Below are 27710 nucleotides of genomic sequence, written 5' to 3'. Positions count from 1 at the left end.
CAGTATAGTTGGGGCTTCACTCACAAAAAACATTTCCACTGCAGATGTTCACTGAGTGCATTACCACTCATGACAGCTGCCCCTAGGGACATGCTCCTATCAACCTGCCTATCTGGGAGGGCAGCATCAGGTTCATCAGAGGGATATAAAGCAGGAAAACTGAAACAAGATACAATGAAAGAAGCATTTTTGCTGCCCAACTGTCTCTTTGCCCACAGGAATTCATCTCCTCTCCTCCCTACCAACAGTCTGATTCAGCCCTTGGTTCTCCCCAGTACTTGATGGAAATCCTGCATCCCTTCATCTTCCCACAGCAGGCCTGAGTGGCAGATCTGGGGAACCAACGTCAGAGTAGCCCTACTTTCAGAACAGCACAGAGCACAGTCAACTGGCAGCTCACAGGTGAGCACAGACTCATTCCTTCCCCATTTCTTCTCTGGAGAACCATGTTAGAGAAGAGGCTGTGTCTAGACTGCCTTGTGCTGTCCCTGGACATCTGTATCTCATGCCCATATCTTTCAGACCTACCCACAGCATGACAAGCAGCTAAGTTTCTATAGCAAGAAAAGATGTGATGGCACCTGAGTGCTTTGAAAAATCCCAGGCCACTGCAGTAAGATAGAGAGGTGGAAGGATTGTTCTACAGCCATGAAGGGCTTTCCCTACCAGTCTGTATGAAAAGCTGCTTGCTTCCTGTCTTTCTGTAGCACTGGAGAGATCAGGAGAGCAGCTCTTCAGTGCATAGAGGGTAGTCTCTCTAACATCACAGACTTTGCTTTTTGTTGCCCTTGCAACCAGAATTTCACTGCTCATAGATGTGCTAACAGTCCTGAGCACTTGAGAACACAGGGAATTGTGGTGCAAAACCAGAGACCTGCTAAATACGTAATGTGACTAGGAGGCCAGGGGCTGGGGAAACAGACTCCAGTGATAACCAGGGCTGTCACCATGCCCATCGCTATAGTTGGAGTGCTCCAGTCCAGCTGGCAGATGTGGAACTGATTCACAGTGCCAAGCACACCCAAAGCCTTTCTCAGCTGGGAACCCAAGCTCCCAAAGGATCGAAAGTCACATGCTCTCATTACAATTTCCACTATTTCCCATGTACAGAGGTAAAACTAAGAATAAAACCTTAAAAGAGATCCGCAGTCAGGTCACCGACAAGAAGGCACTTATCTGGGCTCCTGTGTCTCATGCCAACCCATCCACAGGGAAATTCTTGCTCCTGCCTCCTTTAGGTTGTCATTGCCTGGACTATAAGTGGCTGGTGGCTCATAGCATCTACCAGCCCTCATCATCCTTTGTAAGGAGGCTCCAGCTCTGGGTATATGCTTCCTACTTCTAGGTGTAAAAGGTCACAGCAAGAGTAAGAATCTTATTTTTCAGGATTAATAAATCTGGTTTGCATGTAATCTGCACAGTGGCTGGTCTCATGGTTACCCTGGAGCACAGCACTGAGCTAGTTTATTAATCTGGGTTTACAAACTGGGCAGTTAGCAGATAGGTATGCCGCATCAGGCAAATAGAGGTAAGTGAAGGTAGAAGAAGGGGGAAGTGCAGGTATCGTGGGAGAACGGCAGAGGGTACGTATGGGGCGACATAAGGATTACCTGCTTTTGAGTGTCAAACTCAGTCTGACTACAGCAAACTTCCATGCTGAAGAATCTCAAAAGCAAGAACCAGTTTTCCATTGTTAACCAGTCTTATTAGAGTCCCTGAATATAACACTTTTTAAAATTTTTCTTCGATGCATGTTTATTTATCAGTAACGTGTATAATTTTTGTTACTCATTTCTTTGTCTAATTTTTCTTTTCAAAAATAGCCATTAATAGTGATCACTGTGAAATACTATAATAAATACCCTAACATAAGACATTTTTACCCAAACCCACTCTGGTTCATTAGCATGAAATTAGGTTAAAGTTAAGGTCTCAGAGATGGAACCACCCTGCTGCACAAGACTGATAGGATTCCTCTTCTACCTTTAACCAAACAAAAGTGATGTGTGTACTCTGAGCTAGTCTCCTGGGCTCCCTTTATAGCCAAAGGAGAAGAATAGATACCTCCAAAGGACAGCTCAGAAACCTATCTTAGCTTAGGATAAACTCTCCTGTGGAGGAGTCTGCTCCTCTACATTGACTACAGAGGGTGCTCAGATGTATAGCCAGGTTGCAAACTTACTACTTATTGAATGGCCGATGATGGGAGATTAACCACACCATGGACTGCTGTGTCACAATTTTGGCTTGATCCAAAGCCCCTCCTATGACTCTGGCTTGATTTTGTGCAATTACGGATCCAAACTCTCACTATGAACTTCAGATGATACGGGAATATAAAGCAAGGTACGTTTTTAAGACAACTTTTCTTAAAAATATCCTCTATCTTATATTTGATAAAAAGTTGTAAATTTAGATTAGACAGTAATTAAAACTGTCACATCAATTAAGTTCTGGAGCAGCTCCCCACTAGGGACAATGGAGACAAAAGAAGTAAAATTTTCACAATAAATATTCTCAAAGTGTTTACAACATCATTGTCTCCAATAGCAAAAGAGTGATTTAGGGATTTGGATTTCCTTCCTATGTTCCTTTTCTCCACTTGACTGCTTTCTAGCAAAATATGGAAACCTAACCTGTTCCTTGCTATTTTGAATACTCATCTGTGATGTAAAGATACTTATGCAGTAAGCTAGATAATTTAATATTAAAGTAGTCAAATCAAGAAGCGTGGGGCTCAAAGTAGATTACTTTAATATGAAAAACCTCCACACTCTCTCAACAGCTTGCAATGGATTCTGCAGAAACACAGTCTCATACCTGATTTCAGCTCTTAGAACCAGAAGAACAAATTAGAGAGATTTCTCAACTACTGGTCTTCCACTGGGAGGCGGATTCATTTTCCTTCTTTGGCAGAAGGAGTGAGGTGGTAGAAATGGCCCTTTTCCCCCCATCGCTTTTGGTTTTGCTCTCCATGGAATAAGCTGGAGGGAGATCTCATATATGACATCAGTGTTACTTATGTGTTGGGAAAAACGCTGATACCACCAAAGGGCTGCAGCAGTTTTGCTGACCCCCAGTTCAATAGCAAAGGTCTTAACAGGCAGGAACTCATCAAAACTATCAGGAAACGTTTCCTGAATTGTACCATTCAATCAGAACCATGCTCCATGCTCAGATGTGTACCATCCTTCCTGCTCTGCAGCAATATTAACCAGTCCTCCAGAGCTTTTGGGGAAAGGAGACAGTGAGTAGGGCTGTGGTTTGGCATATGCATCTATATAGGAACATTAGAGGAGAGAAGATCAGGAAAAGGCTCATTGCTCCATCCCAGCACACAGGCAGCAGAGCTCAGTCAGTCCTGGCATGGTTCCATGTGCAACTGGAACAGATTATCACCAACCTGCTTAGCCTAGGGAGACACTCACGGCTGGAGGAGTCTAGATGCTACTCTTGACATCTGTGATGTAGACCTCTGAACTAAAGTGAAATGAAGTTAAGCCTACATGTGCTGGGGGGTACTTACCACTGATTACTCTGCCCTGGTTCAACTTAACCAGCTTACTGGGTGACCATTTTCGAGACCCTCATAATATTCCAATAATATCTCATATTCCATGAGATATTATTTATATACACCTGGTCAATGTTTATGTACAGATCAATGTTTGATATATTACCAGTTCTCTCTAAACACTGTGTTACAAAGGTGACAGACGTGGTGACAAGTAGCTTTGCTTGGACATGAATCTCTCATTTATAAGCACCAAGTATGACTGGGTGTTGAGTAATTCAGAGATTTCTGTCCATCTGCTGCATGTTATTTATTGTTAGAGGAATTACCTGCTGGGGATGCAGGCCTGCAGCTGGTGGGATAGACAAGCAAGAACTGTGACTGCTGTTTCTGGGAGCAGCTATTTAGCACTACCCACTGATCCTTCCCATGGTGACAAATCTGGCTTTGCAGGTCTCTGGCACAGGCAAACACCATTTTGCTATGATAATTATGCTCCTTCACTGCTTCAGAAAACTGCTGACTATATCAGGCTTTTCTTAAACAGCAGACTTTTGTTTTTCTTTCTTTCCTTCCTCCCTCCATTTCCCCAGGTCTTCAGAGATTTTTACTCCAAAATAACTTGCTCTGCTGACTGCTTTACAAAACTTATCATCAGTCCATTTGAGAGGATGTAAAATAGCAGCTGTATGTGGCACTTTGCCCATCTTCTAGCTGAAGACAGTATTTCTCTAAGGCTTGCTCCACTGTGGGAAAATCAGAGTAGAAGGACAGCATCATGCAGAGATACTGTCCTATAAATTACCAGCCCAGAGCAAAGGTCCAGCTAGTAGTTTGTGCATGAGTCTATTTTGACTGACTAGTGAAAATCCAATTTCACTTTTTCCAAAGTATTAATAATTTTATGTAAGTATATCATGTTCCCTCCTGGTTGATGCTTCCCCAAAGTGAAAGGTCATAACCTGGACAACCTGTCCCTGTAATGCTCCCATCAATCTTCTCACCTTTCTTTGTACTCTTCCTAGCGGCACAGGGCCAAACTGCAGGTAGTAGGTGATTTGTGGGCCTGGTAAAGTAATATCTATTTTGTTCTCTGTTATTTTCCTACTAATTCCTAACATTCTGTTTGCCTTTTGTGGCCACCAGTGAGCACTGACTTGATGTTTGCCGGCAACTAATCACTATTCTAGTGACCTTTGTGACTCCTAATTCTGGTTCTCCTTTCAGAGACTGAATTTCTGTAGTATTTGGGCCAGGTCTGGTCAGGGGCATCGTACGGACTGAGAAGTCAATGTTCTGTTTTGGCTACATAACAGTTTTTTATGACTGGTGATTATATAGTCTCCCTTACCAGGATGACATTTTAGTGGCTTTCAACAAAGTGAGAGTGAGTAAGACTCAGGAGTGGCCAGCTAATAGAGAGACAGAACCAGCTAACAGTAGTGGAGAGAGAGATAAACCAGCAACATGGTATTTGAGGATGAGCAGCTCTTGAATGAGTGTCAAAGTTGCACCATTACTCAGACTCCTCATGTTCCCAGCAAACAACAGCAGAAGAGCCTGGGTCCTGGCTGAAGAGGTGACATTCAGAATGTCCTTTCCATCACCCACCAAAGCAGCTGAGGTCTCCTGTTACAGAGCAGGGGAGTGGGGTGGGCAGGCTTGGAGGCCTCAGGATAAGACAAAGGAAAAAAAGAGTAAGTAGCAAAAGGGGAAAGAGGGGGAGGGGAGGAAAATCCGGATTAGAAGCATAATATTAGCACTAGCAGCAACTGGATCTTAAAAAAGAGAGCAACAAGAAATGTCTTCCTTTGCTGACACTCATCTGTGGTAGAAGCAGAAATACCACTGCTGGGCAGATTTCAGTGCTGTAAGTGGAAATATAATAAGACTGGAATTTATATAAACCTGTTCATGTTAAACATTGGACTTTTCAAGGTTGAGACACCCCCATTGGATGACCACACTGAGTGCTAGAATCACTGCAGTGCAGTTACTAACAAGAGACATAGAAGGATTTTCTAGTGGTATTTTCCAAACTAAGTTCTTGCAAAAAATGTTCCTTTCACATCCTCAAGAAATTTGTCAATAACTTCATACTTTATGGTGGCAGATAGATGCCCTTGGTCATCAGCCTAAATGTTTCCTTAATTGCTTTCAGTGCATCCATCTGAGTTGCAAAGGGAAGGGTACAAGCTCATGCTCCCCTGAAGAACAAATCTGTTGTGCAAAACAGCTCCAGAAGGAGACAATGATGGAGACATGCCACTAAATCACCAGCAGCCAGGGTCTCAGGGTGCTTGTGCCTCATGTGGGAGACTAGCAATTAGGGGGTCTTACAGTGCTAGTATCTCCACATCCTGAGAAGATTCACTACTCTCCCCTCTAAAAGCTACTAAAGACAAACCTTTCTCTCCAAGTGACTTATCACAGAATATTTGGGAAGGTCTGAGTTTAGTCCAGAGGAGAAGAGGACGTTGTTTTAAATCTCAAAAAGGATTCTGCTCTGAGAAAATATATCCCATATCCTCTCCAGCCTGAAATTCAGTGCCAGCTTTGCTCAATCACTGCTTTGTCAAGCAACACAGGTTTATGTTGCTTTCCTTCCAAATCAGCCCCTCCTGGTCCCTCAAGGTGCCTGCTGCTCCCTGAGAATTTGCTTCAGTTTGCCAGTATCTTCCCAGAGCAGGATGCCTCACAGGGTCTCAGAGCAGATCCATCTCATGAACCTGCACTGCTGTCTTCCTCATACATTTGCTAAGCTTGGCTTTTGACTCTCTGTGCCCTGAGTCCAAAGCCTTCACGCATGCTGAATCGTATTTTCTGCCAACAGTACTTCAGGAGGGTTGCTGACACATGTAGGGTGGTGGTGCCTGCTTCCCAGAAGGTTTAAGGGCACTGGCATGAAATCCTAACAGCAAGGCTCAATTGCTAGATGATTTCCTCCTCCCGTGGGGTGTGATAGGAGCTCATAAGGTGAACTGTTGAATTTGGCTTTACTAAAAAAGAGTGTTTGAAAGAAAATGATTTTTACTGCTATTCTTGGACTGCTGCTTTGGGGCTCAAGAGACCCCCTGCAGTCCATATAGAATAGAAGCTGTATATGATCCCATCAGCTGCATCTATTTTAAACTTTCTCTGAGAGATGTTTGTTTATGGCCACTATGGACTGATGTTTTTCTCAAGACCTTTGCACCAGCACCTATCAGGTGACAAGCAGCCTGTTTCCACAAATAGAGTATCAATGCTAAATGACTCTCATTCTCCACAAAGCAATGAGCATTCATGTTCTATTTCCCTCACATCAGTGTTCCACTTTGATCCTGATAATCCAGTAGGCTTTATAGTGGTGGCCATCACTGAGTTTTTATTCCTGGCCTCTGTTCCTGGTCTTCCCAAATCACGCTGTGTGCACCATCCTCCCCTGCCTCAGACCCACTAATTCAATCCTTTCTCTGTTACACATCTACACCCTCTTTCTGGGGACGGGAGGAATGGCTAACACCACTCAGAGCTGCTCAGACGCTGCTCTCATCTCTTCCTCCAGTTGTAGGTTCTTTTCTTTCTCTTTTGCAGATTCTTCAACTTCCAGAAAAAGTATGCATGGGTAGTAGCCAGGAGCTGGGCTCACACAGACTGACAAGTTCAGGTCCCTGTAGCGAGGGCCACAGGACCAGGAGCAGCACCTAACTTGGGCCACTCTGCAAATACCCATCCATGTACTCCCTACTAGAGATAGCAGTAGCTGTCGTGGCCAATGGACCACAACCCAGGCTACTTTCCCTGCCCTGGGAGTAGGCTAGGAACAGCTGAGGTCTGGCAGTGTCTGGCAGCTTCCACACTCCAGCAGGGGACAGTACTCCCGGTAGTCATTAAACTTATTAGGTAATTTCTTCTGGGAAAGCATGGAGTTAGCCTGGCTTTTCATGGCCACCCTCCCAATGTATTTTGTACTCCTGAGTTTGAGAAAATGCCTGGGGATATTTTCTTCTCAGCAGTGCAGCCAGCACCAAATAGCACAGTGTGGGGACATGAGTGAATTTTGTCCCATTAGCAATATTAATGAAATAACATAGTTTTACTTTACAGATTAAATATAATGAATCATTTCTTCAGAACTAAAATTAGGCTTTAAAAGCTCTATCAAGGTGGGTTTAAAGTCAGATTGTCAATTTCAGATTATTATTGTAGGGTTCCCTAATAATCTCCCCTCATATTTTTCCTGACCTTCTTTCCCCAAACCTGACACTGAGTTGTCATTTCTTCTGTCCCCCACCATCTAATCACTTAGCTTTTTTCCTCACACACTTCCATCTCCTTGTCATCATCCCAGATTCCTCCTTGCACTCCCAAGTACAGTATAAATCCTACCTCAACACTACGGTAACTCTTACTGCCTCTCTTCTCAATAATTCTAACTAATTATTTCTACAGAGCCGCTTGAAGGTGATTTTAGTTGCTCATATTACACCTAATGCACGGGGACCCTATTTCTGTATTTGATCTGAAGATGTTCATGCGCTGCTCCTGCTCTACCTGGCTGAGCAAAGGGACATGGCTTTCTGCAGCCCTGCTGACTCTTCTCACAAGCGAGGCTGGAGGAAGCTTGCAGCAACCCCTAGTTCTTCTTTCTCACCCAGGAGAAGGACTCATGAACCAGGGTCCTCTTTCTGATCAGCAAAAAGGGCACTTTCAGGGTAACATGCCCTTTTTTAAATTTGCCAGTGTCCAAGAGATGATGCTGCCCCCCCACCCCGAATCACTTCCCAGCTGAGAATCAACACTGGAACCAAGTGACCATGCCATGTCCCAGGAGAGCATGGTGTGAGCCCAGGTCCTGGGTTCGCACAGTGTCACTCCACTGACTTTAAAGGGGCCACTCTTGATTTATGCTCTTACAAGTGTTGAGCTCTTGCACGCTCAGGCCTACTGCTGATTTTTAACATTTCGGCTGAGAAAGGAGCTGTGCCTGAGCAAATCTTTCTGAGATAAGAATAGCATCTGCCATCTTAGGGCACAACGCAGTTGTCCTACCCTGACATGGCAACACATTGCAGTGAGATATAGAAGGCAACCTACCCGCTGAGGAATGTCTTCGAGAGCTATTAGTGGAAGCATATCATCTACAGAAACAGGCATGACCCAGCTCAGGAGTCTTGCAAGAGGTGGCTATGTTTAACTCTTGACACTGAGGATGAAAGGAGACGAGTGTTTGAGTGATCCTCCTGGCAGGGGCAACCTCCAGGCCTTCGCGGCAGCCCCCACTGCCTTGTCTCCCCTTCTGGGGACAGACTCTTTACTTGTGAAGTCCCGCTCGATCGGCTGTTGTACCCCAGGTTGTCAGGAGGGGCGCATTCCTCCCAAGCTTGGGCTAGAGGAGGCTGCCAGGTGATTTGCTGGGATCTCACAGCCCAGGATCTGGGGGCCAGGAGGGAGCTGTGAATTTGCCAGGGACACAAGGCCAGGCCACAGTCCCACAAACACTGCCCAGCTGGGCTTATAGCAAGCCCTCCCCGAGGGCGTGCACCAGTCCCTGAGCTTGGGGCTCACTGCTGCAAAAATGATCAGCTGGCCAAGTCAGTCTCCCTCAGGGCTTCACGGTCACACGGGCCAAAGCACAGCAATTGTATCAGGCAGGAACAAGTAGTCAAGGGGGAGAATATCAGAGAATCACAGAACCATTGAGGTTGAAAGGGACCTCTGCAGATCCTCTAGTCCAACCCACCTGCTCAAGGAGGGTCACCTACAGCACATTGCCCAGGATTGTGTCCAGATGGCTTTTGAATATCTCCAAGGGATATATTCCAAGGGAATTTCCTGTGTTTCAGTTTCACAGAATCACAGAATGGTTTAGGTTGGAAGGGACCTCTGGAGATCATCTAGTCCAATCCCCCTGCTCAAGCAGGGACCTCTAGAGCATATTGCCCAGGATCACATCCAGACGGGTTTTGAATATCTCCAGCGAAGGAGACTCCACTACCTCTCTGGGCAACCTGTGCCAGTGCTCTGTCACCCTCACAGTGAAGAAATTTTTTCTCAGGTTTAGATGGAACTTCCTGTGGTTCAGTTTGTGCCCGCTGCCTCTTGTCCTGTCACTGGGCACCATGGAGAAGAGGCCGGCCTCATCCTCTTGACACCTCCCCTTCACATCCTTGTACACATTGATAAGATTGCCTCTCAGTCTTCTCTTCTCCAGGCTCAACGGGCCCAGCTCTTGCAGCCTTTCCTCATATGAGAGACGCTCCAGTCCCTTCATCATCTTTGTAGCCCTTCACTGGACTCACTCCAGCAGCTCCATGTCTCTCTTGTCCTGGGGAGCCCAGAACTGGACACAGGACTCCAGGTGTGGCCTGGCATTGTTAGACCTGGGGGTCCTGGTGGACAACAAGTCGACCATTAGCCAGCAATGTGCCCTTGTGGCCAAGAGGGCATCCTGGGCTGCATTAGGAAAAGCATTGGCAGTATGTCAAGGGACGTTATCCTCCCCCTCTACTCAGCCCTGGTAAGCCCACACCTGGAGTCCTGTGTCAAGTTCTGGCCTCCCAGATTGAGGGGGAGCCAGACTCTTCTCAGTGGTGCCCAGCGATAGGACAAGAGACAACGGCACAAACTGAAACACAGGAAATTCCCTCTGAACTTGAGGAAAAGCTTTTTTACTGTGAAGGTGACTGAGCACTGGAACAGGTTGCCCAGGGAGGCTGTGGAGTCTTCATCCTTGGAAATATTCAAAAGCCATCTGGACACAATCCTGGGCAATGTGCTGTAGGTGACCCTCCTTGAGCAGGGGGTTGGTCTAGATGATCTCCAGAGGTCCCTTTTAACCTCAACCTGTGATTCTGTGATTATTTCCTGATAATAGCTATAGCTACTGCAAATCCACAGCTGGAGAGATATACTTTCTGTAAGGTCCTATTACCCCAGAGGAAACTCATTCTTCACTCCCTGGTACCACCTGGGAAGAAATGACTTTGTTTAGTCCATTCATGTCAAGATGGGACTTCTGATCTCTAAAATCACGTTTCTGAATGCAGCATCCAACTAGGAGGTGCAAGGGAACCCAGGAGGTCAGTGTAGCAGTATCTGAAGGGTGTGACCCATGTTGCATATCACTGAATATCCTGCTCCAGGACTGCTGGATTAAAGTAGAGATATGTGACTGCTGGCTTTTCTAAAGTGCTTCTTATTGCTGCAGTATCTAAACAGTGAGGCCCCCCTCTGGGGCAAGGAGTATTACAGCACTTTCAAAAGAGAATGTAAAGCATGGAGGGATTAAACGGATCTATGATCTATTGAATCTATTAAAAGATTTAGGCATTACAATGCTTAATTTTCAGGTCACTCAGAGTAGAATACAGAATTTGTTCTGGGTGCCCAGGCTCCCTATAGTGCATAGCATCAAGCACCTCAGATCAGGCTCTAAAGCTAAAGCACATTGCATAGAGAGTTACCCATAGGAAACATGTTTAACCTAACTTTATCCAGAGCTACCCAATAGGAGATAGGGGAAATCTTGCCCCTGTCAGGGCTTTCGATTCAATTCAGGATTCACCATTCCCTCTTAAAAGTAACCTCCTGTCTAGAGCTTTTGTTCAGGAAGTGAGACACCTGGACTCAGCCCTCTGAGCGCCTCAGTGGTGGTCTCAGCAGCATACCCTGACGAGCACTGAGGAGTCAAGACCCTTTACCAGAACATGGAGACCTAGCTCATTGAAAGTTGCAGAACCAACGTTGGCATCCAGCTCTTTTGAGTCCCAGGCTAAAGCTTTCAGGTGGAAGTATGTTCTCCACAATGTCTCTTTTAGAGTTAAAATGCTGTATGAGGAAGAAAAGGCTGTGGGTAAGCAGGAGGCAGCCTGGTTCTCCATTTCCTGGATATGGGCTTTGGGCACTAGCAATTTTGCGAATGGTGGACTGAGATTGTTTCACCTCCAGCCACAACCTGAACTAGACTAGGGCCGTGAAAAGGTGTTACATCTGCTCAGATACATTCAGAAAAGCAGGCTCTGGATCTTGTACCAAACAATCTTAGAATGGAGATAGACAACTGCCAGGGAAGCTCAGCTAAGGACACAGTGCTGTTGCATACTCAGACTATTTCTAGGTCAGAACATAAATTCTGCCTAAGGCTGCACAATGTTTACATTAGACTTTCCCCACAGTACTCTTAGAGAGTCAAAGAGTTGTGAGATGTAGGGAGTAGCATGGAAGGAAAAGAAATGAGTTCTTCCTACCAACGGCTGCTTGGCCAGAAGGAAAGAGGCCCAGGGCACTGGAGGTGGGAAGTGAACGCAAACTGAGAATCTACAGAAGTGTGAGCTAATGAAGTCTGCAGCCCAGAGGAAAGGGTTCGTGAAATGTAGACTGCAGTGCAGTTTTCCCAGGATCTACAAAATCAGCCAGGTAAGTTTTCATAGATCATTTACTAAAGGAAAGCTGTTTTGGGAACGTTCAGAGTTAGATCAGTTCTCATTTCTTTCCTTTCCTGAGGCAGTTTCTCAACTGATGGAACTGCTGTGATAACACTAGCAAGAAGCAAATGCTCAGCACCAGTTTCTGAAATGCAGAAGTTCCCTCCTTCTAGAGCTGTCTTTCCTGCAGGATGGCTATATTTGCCAATAAACCATGTGTCTACCGGTTGACTTGCTTGAGCATTCAAAACAACTGCCTCCTGCATTAGAGGCTTACCTTCGTAGAAGGAAGTTCTTAGCTCTGAGCTTGTTGAATCGAGTTTCAGCAGTATCTGCCTGTTCCTCACCCTCTTCTAGCTTATCTTATACTTTACTGAATTTGTAGACATGAGTATTAGCTTGTTCATTCCGAAATAGCAAAACAAAAGGAATTAAAACCATCCAGCAACATCCTGAGGCATAGAGCCAACGTTTGAAATGACAGTCCTAGAAAACTCTAAATATCACTTCAGCTTAGTGACTCACAGCTTTCTCAGCTTGTCTTTTGTAGGATAGGACTTTCATCTGCGGTCCATCTGCCAGATCTTGTAACCTCATCACGTTCTTCCTGTCTTCTTCATTCTGTTGAAAGGTAATGCGCAATTATTTGTCCTTGGGAAAAAAAACATTAGGAGAATTGCTTTTTAATTACATCCACCTGGAAAGTAAGCTCTTCGACATGCCATTCATATCTGCAAATGTTTCTCATAGCCTCTGCAGCTTGTTTACGTTCTACTTCCAGCTCAGTTCTAACTCTTGGATCTGGAAAATCAATCCACAATTGACTTGGACCCTCACACAGGACACGGAGCGGAAAAGTCATGTACCTTTGAAATGCATGTTCAGTGCTGGCACCCACCCTGGAATCCATCTTCTGGATTTGCTTCTTGCCTCCCTTCAGTGCCAGCTGCTTGGCTTTATCCACATAGAGCTGCAGGTCCTTCTCCATCTTGTCCAGGTTCTTCATCCTCTCCAGGTGGGTGCCGGTGTCCTGCTCCTTCTTCAGCTTTTCTGCCATCATGGCTGCCTTGGAAAGGAAATCACATGAGAAATTGGAAGAATGTGTAAGAACAGGGCATGCTGTGCACTGCCTGAGGATTTACTCCTGGTTCCTGCCAAACACTCCTACCATCACATTTCCTGCTTAATTCATTGCAATGAAACATGACAGGAAACGTCAGGAAAAAGGATAGGGAACTATCTATCTTGCTGTACACACAGAGCTTAGAAAGGCAGAAAGGGTGATAAATGTTCTGTCCCACTGTATGATATTTATTGTAACCTTCGTGGAAACCTAAATGCCATGGGGTAAAGCAAAAGCCACAGCTCAACTGTGGGAGCAGAGCATGGCACAATGGAAGACCTTCTCTGCATATTATGCATGGACTGTAATGGAGTCTCTGAGCTATGCCTTAGTGCATGCCGTGTTATTGCCATAATAGCCTCGACTGTTGTAAGACGAGTGACGTAGTTTAAAATAAAAAATAGTTTAGAAAGAAAATAGTTTAAAACAATCTATATGGTATTAAGACCATAGCATATGTTTTGCTCTCAAATATTTAATTGTATACAATCAAAGGAAACATTTTGGTGAAATATTGGATGTCATTATTACAAATTATGTTAAATTCAACAAATTGCTTTGGCAGCAAATTACCTGAAAAGGTCTAAATCTTCCATTTGAAAACCATGAAAACAAAATCATTACATTTGAAATTTTAAACATCTAATATATTAAATATATATGTGTGCATATATGTTAAGTATAGCAAATGTATACCTTCATTTTAAACATATACATACATATATATTTAAATGTATGTGTAAAACATAAATATATTACATTTTCATGTTCTATTTCTGTTTTACTCAAACAGAATATCTCAAATGACCTGGGTTTTTTTTCTCATTTTAATAGGAAAATGGAGAAACTTTCCTTTTTTTAAAAACTCAAATTAATTTTTTTAAATGTTAAGATTTTATTTTGATCCTGTACAGGTTCCATGATGCACCAGCTCCATTGCTTGCCTGAGCTTCACTGGCCTTGAACAGAGTAATGATTTATAGCAATAATTTTGAATGGAAATTCACAATTCTCATTTGAAAAGTACTTAAATAGAATCCTGAAAAATATAAATATTTAAAATGCATTAAAAATTTCACTGGCTTCAATACTGTAGGGTTTTTGCTGTTTTACATTTTCATGCAGCACTGGAGAAAGTTCTTTTTGTTTTAGGCTGACTAACTTTGTTTTTAGTTCATTATTATGACAACAGCCCTAATAACTCATCTATCAGAAGGACAAGTTGCCTCTTGCTTCTGTCTGACTGACATCGAGCATCTTCAGCAAGGCCCACAGACTGAGTCGTTGTCCACTAATTGACAAGAATATTTGCTTTAATGTCTAATGTAGCAAAGCAAAATACCTCGGTATGGAGGAGCCGCACAGGTTCAGTTGCATCCATCAGTTATTGCTCAGTCACTTTCTTTGACTGCTTCATCTGTTCCAGAGCTGCCTGTAGCTCCTCAGCTTCAGCCTACAACAGGTTTGCTCTGTGCTCCACCATGGCCACCTGCTACTTCAGGTCTTCCTTTTTTTGTCCTGAGAGCATCATCCATGTGCAGATGTATGTGCTGAATATAAAGACCTAATTTTGTCCTAATACTACTTAAGAATATATCAATTGGAAAGGTAAAATAAGACTTTGAGAACTCCTTGAATGTTGTGTAGATCTTTCTATGCCTCTGCAGCCATGCTGTTGGCATGGCTCAGCCAAATCTCCATTTCATTGATATCTCCTTCCATCTTCCTCTTCAGCCTCAAGGATTCACTTTTGCTCCTGATCTCAGCATCCAAAATACCCTGCATTATCTCTATAGCCCTTTGATGGTTCCTCTTTAACTGGTCAGTCTCCTTGTCTTTCTCAGCAATCTTTCTTTCAATTTCTGATTTAATCTGAGCCAGTTCCAGGCTGATTCCAAGAATTTTGACCTCTTCATGCTCAAGAGCTGCCTTTAAAAGAAAAGAAGAAAAAACAAATACAAAAGAAATGTTTCACAGAAGATAGTCAATGGGATGTCACTAGGTGACTTCATACACCAACTCATTTTAAAATCCACGGTAATCACCCCTGCACACAGCCACTGCCCATGTGAGAGGAAAAAGCTGTTCAGATTGCTCCTCGCCTCTGAGTAGCATTGAAACTAGCTCACCTCTGCCTCTTTCAGAGCTAACTGAAACTCAGATTTTTCTACTTCCGCTTGTTTCTTGGCTTTCTCTAGGTCTCAAATGGTTTTGCCATTTTCAGTGACATTTGTTCAGTCAGATCAGCTATTTCCTCTGTGAGATAAGAACAATGTCACTTTGTGGTAGCCAGAGATGAACTCTATCTTTTGACTGTGTTGACTGTGATCAACATCTCTTTTATCCATATACACACATAGAGGGAGATCTATATGGCATATGCATGTATAAATATATATATGTTTGTATAGATAAAAACATACAACCAACTCATGCAGGGTGACATAGACACAGGTGCATTAGCGTAGTTTCGTAGAACTTCTAACTGAAAGGCTGGAAGATACTTGCCTCTGCTTGTCTCTGGACAGGCCACTAGGGTAATACTACAATTCTTTTCATTATCTGTTAACAGTGCATTTGTAAAATTGCACTTTCAAAAGCTGTACAGCATCTTGATGGCACTGCACTTTGTCTGGGAATGGCAGCTAAATGTCTTTTAATTCATGGTTCTGCAGGAGACAACTGAGAGCCAATTTGCTTTGTTGTCTTAGTCACTTCACTAACTTGCTCCATGGCTTTTGGGAAGTCATTTAAATTCTCTGTTAAAATAGAGAGAATACTAATGACAGAGTTCTGTAACTTAGGGAACCTCATGCAGACAAAAAGGGAGAAACTCTTGGTAGTGAATGCTTGTAGAGAATGCCTTATTGTGGTACGAGTGTGAACAGCTAATGGGAAACTAGAGCCAAATACTTACGCTTTAGAGTCCTGTTTTCTCATTTGATTGCTTCAAGCTGATCTAAAGTTTCTTCAAAGGCATTTTTCGCTTTGAAAAGCTCTGTGTTCGGTGAACTTGATTCCTTAGAGGAAGCTTCCAGCTCCAACTGACTTTCCTCTTACATTGCTTTCCATTCTGCTAGGATCTGAAAGACATCATGTTTGACTCCCTGATGGTATTTAAAATGTTTTATCTGTGGTTATTTTCTTTGCTAAATAAATATGACAATTTCTGAAAGCAGGACTAATTGCCATTGCCATGCTACAGTAGAGCTTATACTTGTTAGACTAACCTGATTTGGTATTAAGTGGGGAATATTAGTTTGGCCCTTTGGAAAGGCCAGACTTTAACAGATACTGTGCTCATACATCACCTTATGAAAGTTTCTCTGCTTCTTGTTAAGGGCAGCTGGCAGTGTGTTTGCTCTCTCTACATCCACTGTCAGATCGTCCACTTTTCCATGCAACTCAACTTTGTCTTCTCCAAGGAGGCACACTTAGAATTCACAGCCTCAGCATGCTTCCCTGCTCCCTTGGGGATGATAAGAAAGTGTTTTTTTTCCCTTAAGCACTATAAATAAAACAAGTATGTGATTCCAAAAATTAGTGTATTAGGTACATGATTCAGTGGGTACAACAATGGAAGTGGTTGTTTTCTGATTTAAATGCACATACAAGCCCTCATGAAACAATTCAGGTTAGGCTACTAAAAGTATACTCTGTGCAATAACACCAGGACAGTTCCAACCCTTTCCCACTCCCAGCTCCTACATACTTGGCCTCCTCCAGTTCCTCCATGCGCTGAATGGCGTCCGTCTCATATTTGGTTCTCCACTGGGCCACTTCACTGTTGACCTTGGATAGGGCATGGTGCAGCTCACCTTTGGCTTCCTGCTCCTCTTCATATTGTTCCCGGAGCAAGTCACAGTCATGGTGAGCAGACTGCGAGGCGTGGGCCAGGATGCTCTTGGCCTAAAAATTCCACATAACATCCTGCATTTGTGAGTGACCATGTTAGTTCTGACCAGGAGGTGACTCACATGACCTGGCATACTGAAAGCATGGTAAAGGCAACTTGGGCAGAAAACAAAGGACCAAAGGTTTTAAAGTGCTTAGGCAGCTCGCTATACCACTAGAAAAGACCAAGAGCGATGCTCGCACCTTGACACATGCTGTTTCTTTTCTTCCCTGCAGTTATGAGACCAAAAGAGGTCACATAGACCATGGCTTTAAGATTAAAAAACATAGGAACAAAAAAAAGCCAAAAGTGAAATGACTTCTAGTGTGTCAGAGACCTCCTGAGTCTTCATAACATTTCTTAAGCACTGTTCTCAGTACATATATCCTTCCCAGCAGTAATTTTATGTGTTACTCTGTAGGCAGCAATGCTTACAAACTTCCAAGTGTTCAAGTAAGAGTGTTTTTCAAATGACCTGAGGCTCCGATATTTTTTGAAAGCTTAGCATGTGCTGAGTAGTTGGCATTACCTTGGTCTCTTCCTCCAGCTACCTTTTAAGTTCTTCTACTTGCTGCACAATTGCCTGTTTGCTTCTGGACAGCTGTGATGTTATACTTTCTTTTTCTTCAAGTTGACAGCTTAATTCACCTGAGAAAAGAGAAGACAAATTCCCAGTATTCTTTAGATTAAGAATCCTGTAAGCATTCGTACATAAATAATACATAGATACATACATAAATAATAATCAGTAGCAGACAGGTGGAATTCCACAGAGAAAGTTGTTTATATTATCAGTTTTTACATTATGTATAGACTTTCATCATTCTCATTCATTATGTATATTGTTTGCCATTTCTTCTTTACTCTTAGAGAAGTGCAGGGTTTAGTGGTAAAATTATTAGACAGGTGCAAGCCCCCCCAGTACTTATCTATACCATCTCCTTTCAATGTTACTTCTATTCTGGTTCAATCATAATGTTTACTATTCACTCAGAACTCCACATACGCTTGCTTAACCAGAATTCTCTCACTTTTTAATTACTTAAGTGCATAGCACTTAGTTTCCCCACTGTTCCAAACCTTCCTTTCTCATTCCTTTCTTGTTTGATACCCCTTCTACATTTTTTCTATACTTACACACTTGCTTAAAAGAATATTACTGAAATCAACAATTTATCACTATTTCTAGCTGTTTCTCTTCAAGTTGTATCACTCTTTCTAGCTTGTTCTGTGTTTTCCTCCCATTCCATTTTGCCATATCTTCTCATAAATCTTTTAATATTCTCCACAGCCTTGTAGGGATTTAGTCCATTTCTTCTGATTTCCTACCCCTATTATTATTGTTTACTGCACCTCTCTCCCCATTCCTCTGCTTTGGCAACTTCCTTTCCTCCTCCATTGTCCATCTCCTCAGTTACTATAAGCCACTGGTCCTGCTTGTCCCACCCAAGAAACTTTCCCCTTTCTCCATTTTCTTCCTTTTCTCCTAAAGCCAGGCCTTAATACTTAGTAGTATTCTGCATTATCCACCCAGTTAATTCTAGATAGGTTCCTCTGCATTTTGCCACACAGGTATTCATTGAGAATAGTTGGGGGTGCATTTGGACAGCCAGTGCTGCAATGAACTTGATTCACCATTGCTACTGCCAAGGGAGTCAGACATACCTGTGTCCCATGAGGAGTAGTTGACCGATACTGACATGATATTATGTCCTGCCAGTATTTGAGCAACTCCTCATTTGTTCATAAAACGTTCTCCATCTTTTCCCTTAAGCTGATGGATTAATATCAATGCTGCCAATCACAGCACCTGGCTAACAGCTGGTATAGCACAAGCTCTAATCAAATTACCTATTTCATACCCATTTAATTAAAAGTTTGAAGCATTTTCTAAAAGTACCACATTCCAATCCACAATGGTGCTTTCTTTCAGTAGCCCAAGATCTGCAGCTGTCTGTCTTACATTTCCTGGGTCATTTCTTTTAACGCAACAACAGCAGTTTGATCTGCAGCACCTCTCTGCCCTGTTATGGTAGTCCTAGCAGCTGTTGTACATGCTACTATTCCTAAATTCTCTTCTTTTTCCCATTCATATATATCATCTCAAAGATTTTCTTCTGACAGCTCCTATTCTTAATTCTCCATCACTTCCTGCTGATACAGCAGCTATTTTGCATTTTTGCACCCCAATCTGTTTTCTGCAAGTGCCTAATTTTAGTTTCACGTTTACTATGAGGGAATCGCTCTCCCTTGCTCTAGGGTGAATCACTGCACAATACATGTTAGTCCTTCAACTTACTTCGGCTGTTTTTCTTCCTGTTCTTCTAAGTTCACCTGATTCTCTAATTCCAATTGCATACCCTTATGACATTTTTGAGTTGCTAGATGATACTCCTTTCCTAAAGGCAAACTTGTTTGGACTTGCTTAATAGTTTCTTTTAAAACATACCTTACTGAAACAACTGATTTCATGCTGTTACATCAATGCAACTGACACATAATGCTTTAGCAGCTTCCCATTATTGTTCCAGTGACACAGGAGGTATATTCTAAAGTTTCACTTCATATGCTCTACAATAACAGGAGAATATTTATTCTGTATCACCCACTAGGCTATGGGGTGAAGAGGTACCTCCGTCCCTTCTTGGAGAGGTGCCTGCAGCTTCATGCTGTAATCTCTAGCATTCTTGGGGCTTCTTATAGCTCTTTAGTCTCCTTTTTCTTAGACTTTTCCTGAGTGTTTTTAAGACTTTTCTCAAGCTCTCAATTTCATTTAAGGTTCTAGTTAAGCACCGTTCACAATGATATTATAATAAACTGGTCAGATTTATAGAATTATCTTGCAGGTATGATTAGAGCATTCAAAAAGATCACTCAGAAGGAAAAAAAAATGATTATGATCTAGGCGTTCCCACATGACTTTTTCCATCAAAATATGTTGTAAATTCCCTTTCCCTGATAAGGGATTGCGATGGGAAAGTCACAGATCACAATTAATATTTATTTGAACATTTCTTAGTAATTGTTATGATTAATAAACTCAAGTTGTTATTAGTAATAGCAGATAACTACTGACACTATTCACTTATTTCCTCACAGCTTGTTCACACACGCTCATTCATAGTTACCAGCCAAAGCAACAGCCGGGAGGCAACCCTAGCTGTTGGCTCAGAAGCATAGAATCGTACTGACAGGCCAGTAGCTTCTAGGTGGATATTCAGAAAGTCCTTAGGGGCTCCCTGATTTGTCAGGTGGTATGTATCACTCTGCAATTGTATAGCAGCCACCACCCTCTTGTATGTTGTCACAGTTACATAACCCATTGTTGATGCTAGTATGCACTGGTGGCCTTGGACAGATTTAGCATTCATCATGTACTGATTACATCAGTTCTTGTGGATTCATTCAGATCACCAGCCTCCAGAGCTTCTCAGTTTTTGGGAGACTTTCATATGCTGCCTTTCAGTACATATTTTCCCCTTTTTGGCCCACCCATTTTTTGCAACTATTTCTTCATCCACACACAGATGTACATATAGAGCCCATTCACACAAATCCACATGGAAAGAGTTTTTATGACAGATATAGCGCTATGGGTCAGCTGCTAGAAAGGATATATAAGCACTCCCTGATCAGCTGGTGTGTAAAATCTGATTGATTAGTTTAAATCACTTCAATAGCACTTCATTTTGGAATGTCCGACTTGTAGTAGACTAAACCAAGGAACACACATGCACACTCATCGCTCACTGTTCCTCTAAGTCTGCTATAAGAGCAGTAAAAAGCAGCATGGGGGGTAGCACACAAGATGAAATACCGAGAAGGAACCAATATGCAAAGGTGGAATACAACTGGGGTGAACATGACAATGAAATGACAGAGCTCAGAATCATGTGGAAGCAAGCAAGAAAGAAAAACAAAATGAAAGCAATATCGTCATAGAAGGCAGAATAAATTTCTGAAAGTCAGCAAATAAGTACTCACAAAGGGCATGTCTAAAGGAAGGAAGGACGTAAAGAGACCTGGCAGCTTCCCAAGGAAATTATATTGGTGCACTCAGTGCACACACTCTGAAAAAGCCTTTCTGACTCTGATTTCTGTGATTCCATGAGCTGTGTGAGAAATTCACCTCTTCTTTGAGCCCAGTGCTGGCAGACAGGTCCATCCCAAAGTCAGTGAACATCCATTCAGTTCCCTCCTTCTTGTACACCTGCTGCTCCAGCACAAACATGTGGTAGTTGAAGAACTGTTGCAGTTTCTCGTTCGTTAAGTTGATGCAGAGCTGCTCAAAGCTGTTGAACTAATATTTGTGTAGATGTCTTAATATTGTTAAACTGACTCCAGTCAATTTATTTTGCAGAAACGTCAAGGCAAGATCAGCCAGGCTGTCCATGAAGGGTTTTGAAAATAGGACAAAAGGTATGTCATGGGTAGTCCAGGCTTGCAGAAGACTTGGACTGTGCACCACATGACTGATGTAGCCTGCAGCGGAGATGTATCTGGGTGATCCTAAAATTAAATACAGATTCTCTAGGGAGGAAGACAGTAGGTTCCTGGCTATGCCTCGGTCATTTCTTTGTCTTAAAAGAGTGAGTGATGGATCTTGCTCTTGAGGGCTGTATCAAGGTGGGGAGGGATGAAGATCAGAAAAGTCAAATGAAGGGAAAAAAAATCTTTGAAAGACAGTGAAAAGTCTGAGAGCGCTATGCAAAACCAGACCTCAACAATCTCAAATCCAGCAATGTCTTAGACCCCAGTGAAGTGCTGTCTTGACAGCTTTGTATCCAGTTGTTGCTTATTGCACATCACCATCCACAAGAAGAGCTTCTCATAGACTGACTTGGAAATGGTGTGCCTGGTGCACCTGCAGGGAGATGGTTCACACATCTGGGTCAGAGTACTCTTAGGCAGTTCATCACCATAATAGAACTCCCCTCCACCATGCAGAAATACTGTCACGGCCCCTAGTGACTGTCCTTACCAAGCAGTTCAGGCTTCTTATTGGAGAGGATCTGGTAGAAAATGTGTTAACCTCTCTCAGCTTTGAGCTGGAAAGTGACTCTTGACTTTTCCAGTAAGTCTGTAATACATGTGAACATACTAATTTTTCAAGCTCTCTTTCATTTATTATAAACCCCTAAGCCCCTCTCATATACTGACAGGCCTCAGTGTTGCCATAGGCCAGTTCTTCAGCGATACCAAAATGAATTTAAATGAATTTACCTTGTCAAGTAGACAAAAAGGAGAGGTCAGTGTGACATCCCTGGGGTAACATTACAGAGCGTTTTTCTTATTTTGAGTCTGAGTGACAGCCTATCCAAATCAGTTTGAATTACCTTAGATATTCCAAGGTAGGTAAAAAGGAACAGTTTGTTGTAGTTCAAGAAGTAAGAATAACAGCACGATCATGAAACAAACCCTGAAGACAAGGAGTCTACAGGAAGAGACTCTGTAGCCCACATATGTGAATGTGAAACAGCTGTAAACACATCAGTATTTAACAAACAACTAAGAAATTAATAAGAATATTTATTCCAGTCCAGTGGTTCCCCTTTGCAACTAACAAGCAGGTAAAGAGGATTAGAAACACAGGAGGGCAGAGAGAAACCCAGTGGAGCACAGCTGCTTACAAACTGTGAGCTGTTGTCATTTCTCATAGTCTTGTCATTCCCAAAGGCTTCCGGTGGTGGATTAGCACTGATGATTTGATCTTCAAGTGTACCCTGTGAGAATATTTGAATAATCATCGAAAACATCACAGGACACGTGGTGGGAAAGATTTACTATATTACAACTCACCTGATTGTGTATGCCACAAAGTGCTTTTTTTTCTTTCAGATAAACAGCCTGTTACTGTGCTAGCTTCTCAGCTATAGCACCAAGAATCAGCACTCTGTGTAAATAATAAGTATTTCATTTTGCTCATGTTCAGAGTTTCTCCTGTGGTCAGAACTCTCATCTTCCAGCCATAGGCACAGTCTGGTCTGTATTAAGAAACTGGAGGTTCTGATTATTCCCAGACTCCAGTTTTCCAGACCTATTTTCAATCCAGGGGAAGCTACACCCGGGCAACAGCAGTGACAATGGCAGCCCCAGTAGCTTGTATCTGACAGTGGCTCTTTTGAGAGTGGCTGAATCTAATAAAAAAGGCTTCATATTTTGAGGCCAATGTACGTTGCCAATGCTGTCCACAGCCACAAGTTGATAAAGTCCTGAACTGTTCCTCTGTCAAGCCTTCTCTCCTCATACTTTTATCCAGGATTCCTTCTTCTTGGCCAGGTCTCCACTTGCTGCAATTGTTGCAAAGTATTGGATAACAGGTTTTGTGTTCAGTCTTCCCTGCGCTGTATTCTCCAGTATGGAAAGAAAGCACAGCACGAAGAATTACCTGTCAGCTTTTTGTTGGAGATAGAATTCAAAGCAACAGATCTACTTACGTGATTAGAATACTCATTTTCATGATATGTCAAAGGGAAAAATACCTGTGGTCAGAGAAGCTGTAGGAAAGCGTATTCCTTCTCAGGTGACCAGTGAACTAGTGTCCATCAAAGGGAGAGAACCACAGACCCTGCAAGCAGAACTAAAAAGATGCATGGTCTCTCCTTCTTCCTCTCTTTTGCTACCCATAGCCCATTTTTGCCTCCCTTCCATCTTTTTCCATTTGCACTCTCCTCTTTTCTTTTGTCTTTACTATTCATACCTTTATTACTATTTAATATGAGACAGGGCTTAATTCAACTGAAACCATCTATTTTGGCAAAAAGGTTTCTTCCAGCTATGTTCTGAATATACCCGCTGTTGCCTGAAGCTATGTGCTGGTCTGTAGAATAGGGACTTCCCAGATAGCGCATCCTATCCAAGTACAGCTACATTTTGCGCTGTTTCCTGTTACTGCGCTTAGCTTAGTGCCTATACCAGAAATGCATATGATGTGGAGTACAACAACACATTTCAAAAAATAAAGCTTATTTCAAGACACAGGGAAAACAGTCTGGAGCTGGTTTTGTGTCATCCAGAGACAAAATTGGCATCTGTAATTTCACAGTTCAAGAGTCAGGAGCCAAAGCAGCTAATTTGCAACATAACACAGAATAAAAAAGCGGGGTAGCACACAGTAAAAGGTGGCAAAGAAGGCAAGTGAGCCTGTGGTGGATAGGAAGACCCTTTAGCAGAAGCAATGTTTTAACACAGTTCTTTGCTGAAGCTCATCGTTTGACATGGGCTGAAAGGTGTTGTCAGAGATGGAGAAGACAGGTGGAGCGGCCACCGGGCACTTTTTGCCTCAGTAGGCCAACATCACCTCTGGGTTGTATTCCAGCAGCCACTTGTAGGGGTTGACAGTGACACAGAAGAGACCTGAGTAGGTCTACAGAAAAGAAACAGAAGAGGAGAGTCATTAAAGTCCATCTCCCTGGCACTTGGATTTTCTCCTTCACAATGAATGGGTACTTACACAGATCATCCAGAAGCTGTAGTCGTCCTTGAGGTTATACAGGACAGCAAGTTCATGTGGGCAGGTTAGCATAGCCATATCCTCAAGTCTGCCAAATGTAGGGGGATTCATGACATACACATCATCAGGTCTGACAGTAACCATCTGTAATTCAGAAGGAAAAGGGTTAATGTTGGTTCAGTAACACTAGATGCCCTTCTGTGTATACGCAGGTAGGGCAGACACAGAGAAGTTATAAGGCTTCTCTAATTCAGATTTTTCTTTTGGTTTAACTATGCAGAACAAGATATGGTGATTATAGCAGACACTGCTGCCAGCTGGAAACTCTACGATGCTGGCAAGTTTACAGGATGTAAATTTACTGTCCTGAAATTGCTGCATCCATGCAGCCAGAATTTGTGCTGGACGCGATCTTTCTACATATGCTGCTTTCTATATGCTGCCTATGAACTTCAGGCCACTGCTCCTCGTGGCTATAATAAATAGAGGTAGGACTGAAACTGGTGCTGGTCTGTCCTCCTTTCAGCCACCAAGACGCATGCTGTACAATGCCACAGGACTAGGACACGTTAACTGCACAAGATTCATCAACAGCAAATCCTAGGTTGAACAGGTTTGTTCCACTCCTAGTGGTTGCCATTCCTAATTAAACAAAGGGTCTATCCCTACCAAATAGCACCGTCTTCTGGACTCACATTGGGGGTCAACCTCTCGTTATGCAGCAGAAGCCTGTGGACATGTGGATGTGGAAAGTGGGCGTGCAGAAAAACAGATGTACACAGATGGCAGCAGCCTATCTTGGCCTCACCAAGCCAGGAAGGAATTTGAAAATCCTGTTGTCATTTCTCCAGACAACTTTTCACACCATTCTTAACTGTATATGCTGTAATTGTTGCTTCAGTAATCTGCTCCTAGCTGACTAGCCCAACCCGAGGAGGAAATAGTGTTACTGGAATCCTATTTTATTCTGGAAGAATTAATACAGGTTCCAAGCTCAGGTCCTGACTGGTGGAATGATTCTGGGCTTCTCTGGAGAAATGAAGAATTAGGGATGCAGCTTTCAAAAGCAACTTCATGATATGCGTCTCTAGATACCTTTATAAAAAGGTTCAAACACTTGAGTAACTAGGATTCATTGAAAGGCTCCATATAGAATGAGGGACTGTATATTAACTACTACTCACAAAAAAGATCTGTGTCACTGTAAATGCTTCTAAGATAATGCCAGTTCAGTGCTCAGCAGAGGGTAGGAAGCACTGGAATATTATGAATTGTTGGGAAAGAAAGGGAGAAAAGGAAGAGCCTCATATAGGATGTACCAATCCACGGTTCACTCACATCATTACTGATCATACCTCTTAGAAAGGATATAGTTGTACAAGAACTGATCCAGAAATGAGAAATAAAGGTATGAAACAGCTTTTCTATAAGTAGAGCATAAATTGATTTGGATTTGGGGGTGAAAAACAATGAAGTGAAAACGAGAGATGTTAGAAGTCTGCAAAATCATGAATGGTACAGAGAACCATTCCCACAACACAGAAGAATTGTACATTATTTCTCCTAAAGGAAAAACAAGCTGAAATTATCAGGCTGTGCATTGCAGAGAAAAGGAAGCACCTTACACATACCCCAGTTTTAAACTAAATAAAACTTTCCCACAGGACACTGCAGGGGCAAATATCTCAAATAACTTAAGAAATGGTGTGGCAGAAAGGGACAGCTCAATAAATGAGGTAGATTCTCTTACTTTGGCATGAGGTTATATTTAACCTAAGGATGCCTAGGGCTGGCTGAGGCCTTTCAGGAAAGCCATCACAGTTGCTGTAAGCCCATACAGCACAGAGGTGAAGGTGCTGCAGGCAGCTCTGAAGTGCTGAGGGTGACCCTTTGGATGAGCTTCAACTAACACCACCTGCTTGCTCTGGAGCTGCAGGGTGCATGGGGCAGTGCAGACACAGCCAAAAATGAGCAATTCTTGTGGCTTCCCACACTTTCTAACATGGATGGCTTTGATCACTTCCAGCAGGACAAGCCACCAGGAAATAGGAGACCTGAAATCAAAATCTTTCTTACCTTGAGGTTTTTCAACTCTGATCTCCCACCTTCCCCAAAGAACTGGGGATGCAGTGTGGCAAAGATGTTAAGAGTCAGTGCCAGAAGTAGAGCTGAAGAAGGAAGCCCAGCTGTAGCACAGAGGTTACAGTACTTGGCTGACGATCATGCACCCCGTATAACCTCTTGAGTTTCGTTTCTGTTGCTGTAGAGACCTACTCTCTGCCACACTCCTATGGCTAGAGAATATCTAAATCCTTTCTGATTAGAGGGAGCCTAAGCCTTGGGGATCTTGCAGGATGAGTCTCCTAACCACAAAACCATTATGTAAGACAGGCCACACAAGTGCCACCTCTGCCTCTCCTAGCTCTATTGAATCACAGGGCCTGGTCTCCACGATAGATACTGAGCTGCTGCAAAGTGTGAGGCAAGCTCCAGGCAGGTCTCCATTGATTGTCAGTACCCTGTTTACGAGGAGGAACCTGCTAGACCTCAGGAAAATTTGAAGCTGAAGGTAAACATGGATCACAGAGCTGCTTCTGCTGAGCAAAGGCTGGCCAGGAAGTGAAGTGTGTATCAGGCTGGGCAATTTGAGCAAGACGAGTGCAGGCTTTGGGCCTGGTGCTTTGAACTAAGGTACTGACTGTGGGAGTGGCTGAACATTGGAACAGGTTGCCCAAAGAAGGTGTGGAGTGTTGAGTATCTTTGGAGATACTCAAAATCCAACTGGATACAAAGAACTCTGGGAGAATAAGGAGGTTTCATACACTACAGCTGAGTAAGTTCCCTAGTATGCTGAAGGAACCTGCTTTATTAGACTAGAAATACACAGCTTAAAACACGGAATGAGCTGGCTCTTGCACAAGACAGATGCATTCATTCATGCCCAGGTTTCCACAGCACAAGTCCTCATACTCCCAGGAATGTGCACAACTGATATAGAGCTGATCAGAAGTCAGGGGCTAAATACTCCAGTAGCAATGCAGATTTCTGGAAACAATTTGATTTCCATGTGAATTGAACTAAACCTTTCTAAACCTAAGAACTACACAGTAAAACTGACCTGCCTATCAGTTCACATCTAATAGCAAGGACTGCGTCCTTCCATCAGCTAGCACAGCCCAGAACATAACTTGAATATGCATATTCAATGTCCTAAGGTTGGGCAGCTCCTTAGCAGCCCCAATACACAGTGTCTTGGAGCCACTCTTCCTGAGACCTCCAAGTGAGCACCCCACTTCAGCAGCAGGGACTGGAAAGCC

The 27710-nt window shown here is 43.1% G+C and overlaps 1 long non-coding RNA gene across 1 annotated transcript in view; it reads left to right on the top strand.

Annotated features, from left to right (window-relative positions):
* Positions 1 to 312: 312 nt before the first annotated feature.
* The window catches only part of LOC104147584 (uncharacterized), a 36912-nt gene continuing 9514 nt past the window's right edge, over positions 313 to 27710 (top strand). Inside the window, exons 1-2 of the long non-coding RNA XR_694922.2 lie at positions 313 to 402; positions 21301 to 21359. This is a non-coding gene — a long non-coding RNA (uncharacterized lncRNA). The remainder of the gene's footprint in view (positions 403 to 21300; positions 21360 to 27710) is intronic.

The sequence above is a fragment of the Struthio camelus genome, chromosome 19, assembly GCF_040807025.1.
Source record: "Struthio camelus isolate bStrCam1 chromosome 19, bStrCam1.hap1, whole genome shotgun sequence".
NCBI classification, from domain to species: domain Eukaryota; kingdom Metazoa; phylum Chordata; class Aves; order Struthioniformes; family Struthionidae; genus Struthio; species Struthio camelus.
The sequence above is the reverse complement of the archived record's forward strand: the minus strand, read 5'-3'. Positions and strand labels throughout refer to the sequence as shown.